Below are 12,941 nucleotides of genomic sequence, written 5' to 3'. Positions count from 1 at the left end.
TGAAGAGCAGCCAATGGAGCAGTCCACCCACTGCAGGACTACAACTTCCATCACTCTTGAGTCTTGACCATTGGCCATGCTGGGAAATGGAGTCCAACAACATCTGAAGGAAATATGTCACACTTGTTCTATACCCTGTTCTATGGTCAATAGTTTGGGTTTCAGCACTGTAGCAATAAGCACTGTGCAATTTTGCCAAGTGTGCCTTTCTGAGAACATTTATTGATCTATAGCTGAGGACTCAGGATATAACAGCTAGAACAGTTGCTCCCAAACTGGGGAGTACCACCCCCTGAGGGGAAGTGGGATTCCCAGGGGAGGCACTAAGAGGCAAGGGGGCTGCAGGTACCCCTGGAGCTGCAAAACACTATCAGACTTTGAAAAGCTGGCATCACTGGATCAAGTTCATCAATTAATGAAACTTATTGGATTTTGAATAAACATGCAAGTAACTTACTGTTTTGAATTATATTGTGTTATTATCTCCCTTAGTGAGTTGTGCAAAGCACTATTCTGAATACTGCTTTTTACAGGGTAGGGAGCACTGGGGATGAATTTAAGGAACTAAGGGGGTTTGGGAGCCACTGAGCTGCAAAGATGTGCATTGCCTCGCCCCCCCCCCCAACATGTCCCTTTCCCCCAATATTTCTTGCCGCCATTGATTCTGCCCCACTTTTATAATTGTTGCTCTCTGTCACCAACTTCTTCCATTTCCCATGATCCCTGGCCAACTTCTTCATCATCATCCTCACAATGGCCTCCACCTTCATCTTTCCTGACAGAATGAAATCTGGTTGGCCACCCAGCCCGGTGGTTTTTTAAATTTATGGCTCCATTTGGAGCTCCTGGTGGTTTGTCTAGGCTGTGTGACACCGCCTGAGCAATCTTCCCCGTTCAGGTGCTCATTACCAGGGTGTTAAATAACACCAAGGAGACTCTCTCGGGCCCTGTAAATTCTGTCTGGGGGACAGCCAGCCTTCGCGAGGTCTATTATTCCCTGATTGTCTGAAAGGCTTTGGAGTTCTTGGCCCGCTGTCACCAGCCAGCGAAGCAGAACGAAGAGCAAAAGGCAAATACCAAACTCCAAATGCATATTTTGAATTATGGAGATCTTGAGTAGACTGGCACTTGAGCGATGCTTTCATTCAAGGGAATGACTCTGGCTGCTAGCTTCCTCCTCCTCAATCTCAGTACAGTGGTACCTCCAATTAAGAACTTAATTGGTTCTGGAGGTCCATTCTTAACCTGAAACTGTTCTTAACTGGAGGTACCACTTTAGCTAATGGGGCCTCCCACTGCTAGCGAGCCACCGCCGCACGATTTCTGTTCTCATCCTGAAGCAAAGTTCTTAACCCAAGGTACTATTTCTGGGTTAGCGGAGTCTGTAACCTGAAGCATCTGTAACCCGAGGTACCACTGTATTGCCCTTGTAGAACTCAGCAGGGAGGAGGAGGACAGAGACAAAACTAGAATGCGTCAGCTCTGCTTGTAAATGGCTCTGACACAATGGAAAGAAGAAGGAGTTCAGGACTTCAGGTGGGGTCTGACCAAGGCAGAATAGAGAGGTTTTCATGTTTGTGAAGATCAACTCTAGAGCTGCAACACGTTCAGAAACAGACCGGGGTGTGAGTGTGTCGTTTTTCCTACCATTTTTACACAGACACACGCGCACACAAATAGAAATCGTTTGGAAAGATTGAAATACAGGCAATAAGTACTTATCAAACTAAAATTTAGTTCACTGCTTTAATGCTATAGGCGCAACCTTCATAACTTAATATAGAAATAAATATACCTGGGTCAGTCAGGTTAAAAAACAGCAGGCTGAGTATACTTGATTCTTTTCTTTCTTTCTTTTTTGCGTTTGGGATTTTTACATACATTATATTATCTCCTTCCAATTTTAAAATTTCCCGTACATTTTTTTCCTTTCCTTCCCACCCCGCCCCGCCCATATCCATTGAAAGGGTTCAAGCAATTATCCTCAGCCACGGGCACAGCGTCTTTAGTTTCCACTGAATGTCTTTTGTTCCAGTAGTTTTTATCCATTGAAGATAGGGGTTCAATCTGTTCCTTATCGTGGTGGACTTGACCTTCCATGTTGTTTCCTGTGACATGACTGTGACAATGTCCGACTGAATAAATTCAAACAAATAACTATTCCATGCCTCTACTGTCCATGTTTCTCTATCTTTCCAACCTAAAGCTATCGTTGCCTTTCCTGCTAAAATCATAGCTTTGAAGGTAAGCTGGTCACCTTTCTCTATAACCGTGTTTCCAGGTATACCCATTGTCATGAAATCAAAGTCTATTGAAAGCTTCACTTTTTCATTAATAACCTTTAGGATTTTATTCCAGAATTCCTTTACCTCTGGGCATTCCCGGTATATATGGGGAAACCATCCTTTGGCTAGTTTACAGTGCCAACAGTTAGAATTCAATCCTGCTACCGTATTAGCCAGCTGGGCCAGAGTTCTGTACCATTTTAGAAATAATTTTAATTCCAGCTCTCTAAATTTGCTTACTTTCATCTCATCTATGAGGATACTTGATTCCAGTATCTCCAAACTCAATCAAAGGTCAGCACAAGAAGGCAACAGCAGTGTAGAGATAAGAAGACCTAGTGTCAGGGAACGGTCTGAAGACGAGGACTGGGGAGTGCATTCTATGGCAGACCAGCTTCTCTCTGATGGAGAGCTGGAGGAGGAAGAGTCTCCTCTTCCCCTCTTGTCCACAACGTGTTCAGAAGCAGAGAGAGAGAGGCAGAAGCTGAACAGCTTAGGGAGGAGTTACCCAGCTATGAGATAATGACAAGGGAACCAGAAAGGAGGGGGCAACTAGTTGATACGTCACTTGAGAGTGTGGGGGACCCCCCCACACCATGGACTTGGAGGTCCGAATGTATCAGAGAGCAAAGGAGTCAGAGGGAGGGAGGAACTTCATGCTGGCGTCTAAAATGCTGCAGAAATCGGAAGGAGGATTTAGTGTAGCCAACTGCCCTCCTTGCGGAGAGCTGTGTAGTTGTGCTTGCAACATGATGCTGTGATAAAAGGACTATAAATAGATCAACTGCTCATTAATTCTTATCTGTGAAGTTACCGAAGGGAGAGGAGGACTCTCCATGCCTGACACCTAGGGGAGAGTCTCTGGTCCTCATGATAAAAGTTGTCACCAAAGCTGAACCATAGGCAGCCATTGGGCTTTGGCTCTCGCTACTCTTGACCTCATTGCCTTCCTCCCCACCAGTTCCTACGGGCACCAGCCACCACTGCATTCAAGGTCCCTTCCAGCATTACAGCTCTAATTCACAATTCTTGCAAGAGATTCGAATGGGGATATAATATCCAGAAGCAATTATCCCCAACTGTTTCCTTTGCAAGCCACCTTTCTGCGACAAGATTATACACCTTTTGCCATGCATGCCTTCCTCCTCCCACTTAAGATATTTTTCTCCCTCCCTGCCTTGAAAAGGGATTCTGTCACCCAAGGCTCATTTGCATTCCCCAAACACCCATTTCTGGCTCTTCTCCTATCGGAATCCTCCCCCTCGGCTTCTCTCCTCTGTTCTCAGAAAGGCACACTTGGCAAAATTGCACAGTGCTTATTGCTACATGTTGATGCTGTGAATACCGATTAACATTCCAGAGCCTTCACTTGTAAAAAAACACCCCACCCTATAATAATAATAAAAAATCAACAAGAGAAACAAGAAAAATATGACAACCCAGATATTTACTGGCAACCTGAATATGGGGATGGGTAAAAGAAGGCAGGGGGTGTTTGTAGGAAGAATACAACCCTGGTTGAGCAGGGGTAAGCAACCTAAGGCCTGGGGGCCGGATGTGGCCCAATCGCCTTCTAAATCCAGCCTGTGGACAGTCCGGGAATCAGCGTGTTTTTGCATGAGTAGAATGTGTCCTTTTATTTAAAATGCATCTCTGGGTTATTTGTGGGGCATAGGAATTTGTTCATATTTTTTTCCAAAATATAGTCTGGCCCACCACATGGTCTGAGGGACAGTGGACCGGCCCATGGCTGAAAAAGTTTGCTGACCCCTGCTGGTTGAGTTAGATTCCTTTATTATTATTATTATTATTATTATTATTATTATTATTATTATTATTTCAAGTTCTATGGTCTCAGCGGCCACTCCCAGTCACCAGTCTGGCTGCCGCATTCTGGGCACTCTGCCCCCTTGCAGCATCTAGGAACTGGCTTTTAGAAGCATCACTGCCCCTGGCCATGGAGGCAGAGCTCAGCCATCATGGCTAGCAGTCACTGATAGCCCTGTCCTCCTTGCATTTGTCCAGTTCTGTTTAAAGCCATCTAAGGGGGTCGTCCTCACTGCCTCCTGTTGGAGGGAGTTCCATAGCTTAGCTACGAGCTTAGATGATTTAATTAAGCAAAAGAGAAAGGAAATGTGAAATTGCGGAATGGCTTGCTTCAAAATGGTGATTCCACAGGCACCAATTAGTGCTGGCCAATGTTAGATAGGAAAACCTTCATTGCAGGAACATTTGCTGGAGGGGAAAAATAAATACCAGTCACTGCGTAACTGCAATCCAGACAGAAAGACACAGTGGAAGACATGACAACTAAACATTTCTCTCTCTCTCTGTCCCTGTCTCTCCGACTCTGCTTTGCAATACTTAAACACTTGGGGAGGATTTTTCCTTTCTTATTTTTTATGGCCACTACAACAAATTGAATGTTTGTCAAACGGCAAGAGATATTTCTTTCATGTACTTGCATGTATAAATAATGCAGCTGTCATTCATTGTTAATAGCAGTCTGCGCACTGGGCAAATTATTTGCAAGAGGGGAGAAAAAATTAAAATCTAGCGCTGTTATTCTCCCCACCCACCCACCTGCTGGTAGGTCGACGATGGCTTGGCCACCTGCAGCGTCAGGGAAAACATGGCTCTCTTGCATAGAAAGGAGCAAATAGAAGTCTTAGGACCAGATTATTTTGACGCAGCTGTTGTGGACATGCAGGTTGCTAGAGGGGAAAGTCTGCTGGTCTCAGGGGCACCAGCTATTCCACCTACCTTGTCCCACCTTGCTTACCTGGGACCTTTAAACAGAGGAGCTGCGGTATAAGTACTTAGTCCTGCTCTCTCTCGCTCTCCATGTTTCATTATGGGGAACAATCTGCTGTCTTTTCGGCAGATAAATGAATCATCTGAACGCTTTTGAAACGTTAAGATTTTGTTTGATTTTCATTCCGTCGCATTTGCATTCGTACGCCGGCATTATTTTGTATTTGTATTGCTGCATCTGTTTGTTCTCGCGGAGAGCCTTGGAAGCCTTTTTGGCTGAAAGGCACAGTATAAATAAACAGTAATATAACACAGCAGACAATTGGAAAACATCAGAAGGGCCCTGCTGGATCAGAGCAAAGGCATGCGGCAAAGACGAGGAAGCTTCATGCCTCTTTGTGGCCCTCAGGAAATGCCCTAGGCCACGCCCCTCAACAGGCCACACCCCCTTTCCACAGACCACACTCTCACCTTATCTGCTCTGTGCCCTCCTCAACTTTTATCTGCCTGTAATACCCTTGTTTCCCCCAAGGATTTTTTATTCCATTTTCAAACTCAATAGACCACCAGTCCTGGGATGGGTCACCTGAGGCCCTCTAAGCAGTTGGCTCCTTACCTCTCTCGCCCTGACCTAGCCATTGTGATCCATGCAACGGTCACCTCCAGACTGGATTATTGTAACTCGCTCTACGTGGGGCTGCCCTTGAGACTGACCCAGAAACTCCAGCGGGTGCAGAATGCCGCGGCGAGACTCCTTACGGGGTCCTTGCTGCGAGATCACATTCACCCGGTGCTATACCAGCTGCAGTGGCTCCCGGTGGAGTACAAGTTCAGGTTTAAGGTGCTGGTTTTAACCTTTAAAGCCCTATACGGCCTAGGACCCTCGTACCTACGGGACCGCCTCTCCTGGTATGTTCCACGGAGGAACTTATGGTCTTCAAACATAAACATCTTGGAGGACCCAGGCCACAGGGAAGTTAGGCTGGCCTCAACTAGAGCCAGGGTTTTTTTGGCTGTGGCTCCGATGTGGTGGAACGCTCTGTCACAAGAGACTAGGGCCCTGTGGGACTTGACATCTTTCCGCAGGGCCTGCAAGACAGAGCTGTTCCACCAGGCCTTTGGCCATGGTACAACCTGACTCCCTCCTTTGGCAATCTTCAATCTAGCCCAATGGTTGCCATCGATTTGATTTGAATTAATTTTATAATGAAATGATTTTAGAATGTTGTATTATTTTATTGTTGTTAGCCGCCCTGAGCCCGGCTTCGGCTGGGGAGGGCGGGATATAAATAAAATTATTATTACTATTATTATTATTATTATTATTATTATTATTATTATTATTTCCCCCAATGATTTTTTATTCCATTTTCAAACTCAGACCACCAGTCCTGGGATGGGTCCCCTGAGGCCCTCTAATGCCCAACATCCCTGACCATTGCCCATGCTGCCTGGGGCTGATGGGAGTTGTAGTTTGGCAACAACTGGAGGGCTGTAATGCTCACCAATGTTGCACGATGTTTCTGAGCCAGGAAAAAAGAAACAGGTGTCAGTTCAACCAAAGCTGACTGCCTATTCCGAGGACAAAACCCTGGATTTTGAGAAACCATCAATTTCCGAAGTTGTTCCAGTGGAATGGTACTCAATTATCTCTCTCCAGGAAGTGAGGCTGAATTTGTTTGCAGGTAGGAAACCAGCCCTCACCTCTCCCCACCCCCACTGCTGTTCAACGTATTTTAATAAAACAGACAGGGCTTCAAGAACACAGGATGAGTTCCTGTTGTTCCCCACCTGCTGTGAGCTGCCAGTCAAAACATGACTTGTGCCCTGTCTCCACTGCAGGCCTGCAGCTTCCCTGCCAAGCCCTACTGGGGTGGGGGAGCCAGGGGTCGAGAGGTTTAAAATAAAGGGCTTTCCTCCCAGAACTTGCTTCACATCTGATATTCGGGCAAAATAAATACAGGCAACTCCCGTTTTGCATGTGTTCAAAGAACATGCGACTGTGCAGGCTGTTTTCGGACCCAGATGTGGGAGAGGTGGGGGTGTGCTGTGGGTGGGGGCAGGCCTATGCATGCTCTGCTGATACACATGATGACCCGGAATGACCTGCGCAAAATGGGTTGCCTGTACACAACGTCATGCAACACATTGAAAAAGATCCATGCTTTTCTCGTTGAACCCCACTCTGCTCAAACTCTGCTTTATGCTTTGGTTGTCTCCTACCTCAATATCTACGATGACATTCTTCTCTATCCATGGTCAAATAATACCTGTTTATTTCAATGCACTGAAATGTTGCAAAGTAGCAGACCCTCCAAGTGTCCCCTTTTCCCCAGGGTCGTCAGCCCCGGATTTTACATAAGCCGTCCTGGGGCATGGTGTCATGCGACCCCTGAGCCAAGAAGGTAAGTCTTTAGAAGACAACCTTTAGAAGACATCTGAAGGCAGACCTGGATAGGGAAGTTTTTTAAAAAGTTTAATGTTTTATTATGTTTTTATATATGTTGGAAGCCGCCAGGAGTGCCAACTTGGCCTCATGACCATGGGTGCCCAGGACCATACATGGCCCTAGCACCACAATTTGTGGGTGTCCGGCCCATTCAAAAGGAATTGTGTGGGTGCCCCAGGGAGTTGGCACCTGTGGAAGCCATCCAGAGTGGCTAGGTCATCATCATCATCATCATCATCATCATCATCATAATTTATTATTTATACCCTGCCCATCTGGCTGGGTTTCCCCAGCCACTCTGGGCAGCTTCCAACAAAACACTAAAATGCAATAACCTATTAAACATTAAAAGCTTCCCTAAACAGGGCTGCCTTCATATGTCTTCTAAAAGTTTGGTAGTTATTTTTCTCTTTGACATCTGGTGGGAGGGCGTTCCACAGGGCGGGCGCCACTACCGAGAAGGCCCTCTGCTTGGTTCCCTGTAACTTGGCTTCTCACAGTGAGGGAACCGCCAGAAGGCTCTTGGCGCTGGACCTCAGTGTCCGGGCAGAATGATGGAGGTGGAGATGCTCCTTCAGGTATACTGGACCGAGGCCATTTAGGGCTTTAAAGGTCAGCACCAACACTTTGATTTGTGCTCAGAAACAGGTTGTTGTTGTTGTTATGTCCCTATTTTCATCAGAGAAATGTTGGAGGGTATGAAGTAATGACTTCTCTAGGGTTCTTCAATAGACTGGATGTTAAGCAAAGCAGGTAAGGGTAATGGTGTTAGAACATAATGGACCAGGCCAGTGGTCCATCTACTCCAGCATCCTGTTTTCATAGTGGCCAGCCAGATGCCCATCGTGGGAAACCCACAAGCAGAACCCAAGTGCACAAGAGCCCTCTACTCTTCTGAGGTTGTGCACAGAAAGGCGTTCAGAAGCCGTGCTGCCTCTAGCCATCTCCTCCTCCACAAATTTGTCCAATCATCTTTTAAAGTGAGTGGGCATCATTGCCACCTGTGGGAGCAAGTTCCATAATTTAACTATGTGCAGCACGAAGACTAACACCTGAGCCCAACCATGTTCAAGCCAAATAATCTGCCTTTTGTCTTAAACTGGAGTGTAGGAGAATATAGCATAGGACTAGGGATGTGGGTGGTGTTGTGGTCTAAACCACTGAGCTTCTTGGGCTTGCTGATCGGAAAGTTGGTGGTTCGAATCCCCGCGTTGGAGTGAGCTCCCGTTGCTCTGTCCCAGCTCCTGCCAACCTAGGAGTTCAAAAGCACACCAGTGTAGGTAGATAAATAGGCACCACTGTGGCAGGAAGGCAAACGGCATTTCCGTGCGCTCTGGTTTCCATCACGGTGTCCCATTGTGGTTGAGTCCTGCTGGCCACATGACCCGGAGAGCTGTCTGTGGACAAATGCCAGTTTCCTCAGCCTGAAAGCGTGATGAGTGCTGCAACCCCATAGTCACCTTTGACTGGACTTAACCATCCAGGGGTCCTTTACCTTTACCTTTTTATAGCATAGGAACATAAGTGAAGCTTTGCTGCTGGGTCTGGCCAAAGCCCTGTCTAGTCTAGCATCCTGTTCTCACAGTGGCTGACCTGTGGGAAGCCTGCACACAGGACCGCAGTGCAACAGTAAATCTTCCCAGTTGAAATTCTCAGAATCATGCTGCTTCTGACATGTTTAACTGCCTAGAAGCAGATCCAGGGAGCCCTGTTTCATACCACCCTTAAGTGTTTTCACCAGGCTAGAATCTGTCCTTGAACCTGCATTATGCCTTTTGTGTTCCTGGATGGAGAATAGACAGGAGGGGGTGTGGGCGTTTCGAAACAAGCTGACGGTACAATGGTAAAACTAACCTTATCTGCTCTGCTACTTTTGAGAGCCAGTGTGCTATGGTGGTTAAGAGCAGTGGACTCGTAATCTGGTGAACTGGGTTCGATTCCCCGCTCCTCCACATGCAGCTGCTGGGTGACCTTGGGCTAGTCACACTTCTCTGAAGTCTCTCGGCCCCACTCACCTCACAGAGTGTTTGTTGTGGGGGAGGAAGGGAAAGGAGAATGTTGGCCGCTTTGAGACTCCTTTGGGTTGTGATAAAGCGGGATATCAAATCCAAACTCTTCTTCCTCTTCTTCTTTTTGCTCCACCCACCACTGGAATGTGGCCCCCAGCAGCTTTCTTCTGTGGCCCTTGGGCTCATCCCCACCCCTGATTGATTTATTCAGAAGAATTTATACACCGTTTTACTAAAAATAAATAAATAAATAAAAGCACAAATAGATCCCTAAGCCAGAAGCGGGGGGGGGGGACCATTTGCCCTCCAGTTGTTGCTGAACCATAACTCCCATGGGGCCCAGCAAGCATGGCCAATGGCCGGGGATGATGGGAGTTGTAGTCTCACAATATCCTGCAGGGCCACAGGATACCCATCCTGATGTAACGCCAGAAACAGAATGGCACACTGCATAGACCAGAGATGGAGAGCTAAGGATTATAATTCCTTATGAGCTTGAGGTGTGGTATATGATAGCTGTCTCTGAATATCTGAAGGACTATTACAAAGAAGATGAAGGAAGCTTCCTCCCCACCCCCTGCTGCTCCAGAGGGTAGGTCCTGCGTGAACCAATGGGTTCAAGTTATAAGAAAGGAGGCTCAAAGTAAACATTAGTTTTACAAAAGTTGGGTAAAGGTAAAGGTAAAGGGACCCCTGACCATTAGGTCCAGTCGTGGCCGACTCTGGGGTTGCGGCACTCATCTCGCTTTATTGGCCGAGGGAGCAGGCATACAGCTTCTGGGTCATGTGGCCAGCATGACTAAGCTGCTTCTGGCAAACCAGAGCAGCGAACGGAAATGCCGTTTACCTTCCCGCTGGAGTGGTACCTATTTATCTACTTGCACTTTGATGTGCTTCCGAACTGCTAGGTTGGCAGGAGCAGGGACCGAGCAACAGGAGCTCACCGCGTCACGGGGATTCGAACCGCTGACCTTCCTATCGGCAAGCCCTAGGCTCTGTGGATTAACCCACAGTGTTATAAGAGAAGAGGCTCAAAGTAAATTTTAGTTTTACAAAAGTTGGGTACCTCCCCTCTTTCTGCTGAGTGGTGGCAAGAGCCCATGGGGCTCAAGGCACTCTTTTTTTACATATACAATTTATTTATTTGGTTTTTTCAGTTTAATATTTTACTGTCTCATATCCAACATGCAACATAAGAAAAAGATTCCAAGGAATCGCTTGGACTCCCCTCCTCTCCTCTGTGGGTCCTATTGTTAATCATTTCCTCCTGCATCTTTTATGATATAGTGGTACCTCGGGTTACAGATGCTTCAGGTTACAGACTCCGCTAACCCAGAAATAGTACCTTGGGTTAAGAACTTTGCTTCAGGATGAGAACAGAAATCGCATGGCGGCGGCGGTGGGAGGCCCCATTAGCTTAAGTGGTACCTCAGGTTAAGAACAGTTTCAGGTTAAGAACGGACCTCCAGAACGAATTAAGTTCTTAACCCAAGGTACCACTGTAATCCAAAATCTTTACCTCTCCATTGTGTCCAAAATTCACCATTGAGCTACGAGTGATATTCCAATCCTACTAACGGCTTTACATTCTCCTTTCCCTTCCTCCCCCACAACAAACACTCTGTGAGGTGAGTGGGGCTGAGAGACTTCAAAGAAGTGTGACTGGCCCAAGGTCACCCAGCAACTGCATGTGGAAGAGCGGAGACGCGAACCCGGTTCCCCAGATTATGTGACTACCGCTCTTAACCACTACACCACACTGGCTCCCATTGAATTGAGACACAGCGGGGACTGTCATAGCTTTAATAAATGTGGTTTATTCACCTATTTGCACCTTCAGTCTGCATAGAGGGAGTCCGGATCTCATAAGCCTAATCATTTCAAGAAGGGCTCCCAAGACGGATCCCAATCTTCCTTCCTTCCGTCTTCTGCCCAGCAATCTTCGCTCAAGAGACTCTCTTTTCCTGTCACCTCACACCCAGTTACCCTGGCAACCTTCGAAATCTCAGGTCTCTGTTCACACCTCAGGGTAAGGGGGGAGGACAGTTCTCTTGCATTGCCAATGGCTCTGTATTCTTAATGGCCCTAGGTCTTTTTTACTTTTACTTTTTGCATAGGCTAGCCTAGGAATTCCTCTGCAGCTTGTATTTCTCCCTTCACACCCGAAATAATCAAAATCCTACCATTTATTAAATTGAAGGGTTTAAAGGGGGGGGGTCCCTCTCCCAAATCTAGAGCACCAGGAAGATGCTAGGAGCATCTTCCACGGTTGAAGGGATGCTTTTGGAGGGGGTGGGCTCTCCTTCATCAGAGATTTTTAAACAGAGTTTGGATGGTAATCTGTCAGAGATCCCTTAGCTGTGATTCCTGCATTTCAGGGGGTTGGACTAAATGGCCCTGTCAAGTTTGCATTTTCTTTGTGCAGAAGGTATTGCTCTGATGTGTAGAGATCATTCCTATTCCACTTAATTCAAGAGGGTTCTGGGAGCTTCTCTGTGTGAAAGAAGGAAGAAGAAGGTTCCTGATGTTTGGGTTATTCCTTCAGAGTAACTGAGTACAGCTGGCTTAAACTGGGTCTCTTATCTCCTTTCAGTCAAGGTCATGCTGACTATAAAAGTAAGGCCAGAAGGAGCCAGGGTTTCACTTTCTCGATCTCTCTTCCTTGTGGTGTGGTGCTCTGTACACAGTATGCTTAGTGCTAAGGTTTAGACTTACTGTAAGTTTAAGTTAAGTCTGCTGCAACTGGATTTCTTATGGACAGTGCCAATCCTGAACTTACCGTATTTTTTGTTCTATAAGACGCACCAGACCACAAGACGCACCTAGTTTTTGGAGGAGGAAAACAAGAGGGGAAAAAATCTGAATCTCAGAAGCCAGAACAGCAGGAGGGATCGCTACGCAGTGAAAGCAGCAATCCCTCTTGCTGTTCTAGCTTCTAGGATAGCTGTGCAGCCTGCATTCGCTCCATAAGATGCACAGACATTTCCCCTTACTTTTTAGGAGGGGAAAAGTGAGTCTTATAGAGCAAAAATTACAGTATTTGATTTGTGACCATTATGCTCATTTGCCTTCAGTAGCACTAAAGCTCTGATGGATGAAATACAATTGCCTCTGGTCTATTTTTTGGGAATCCTGCAACATCTTTACATTTTTACTCTGCTAACTAAACATTGGAATCTGCTCTGGATCAATATTGAGTAGAAATTCCATGACAGACCCTTGGGGTCACTTCCAACTTTCCAGTTCTGTGTTTCAACAACAACAACAACAACAGTGGGTGAGACCTGATATAATTTAGCAACACCTGGAGGGTCAAATATTTCCCACCCCTGCCCTAAGCAGAGCACATTAAGCAGTATCAATAATCAACAAATAAAACCAGCGTTATTATTATTTTTTAACCACACTCACAAATTAATTGAGATCACAAGGTGAAGATACCCA

The sequence above is a fragment of the Podarcis tiliguerta genome (genome assembly GCF_965153285.1).
Source record: "Podarcis tiliguerta genome assembly, chromosome: 8".
NCBI classification, from domain to species: Eukaryota; Metazoa; Chordata; class Lepidosauria; order Squamata; family Lacertidae; genus Podarcis; species Podarcis tiliguerta.
This window is presented reverse-complemented; position numbering follows the sequence as displayed.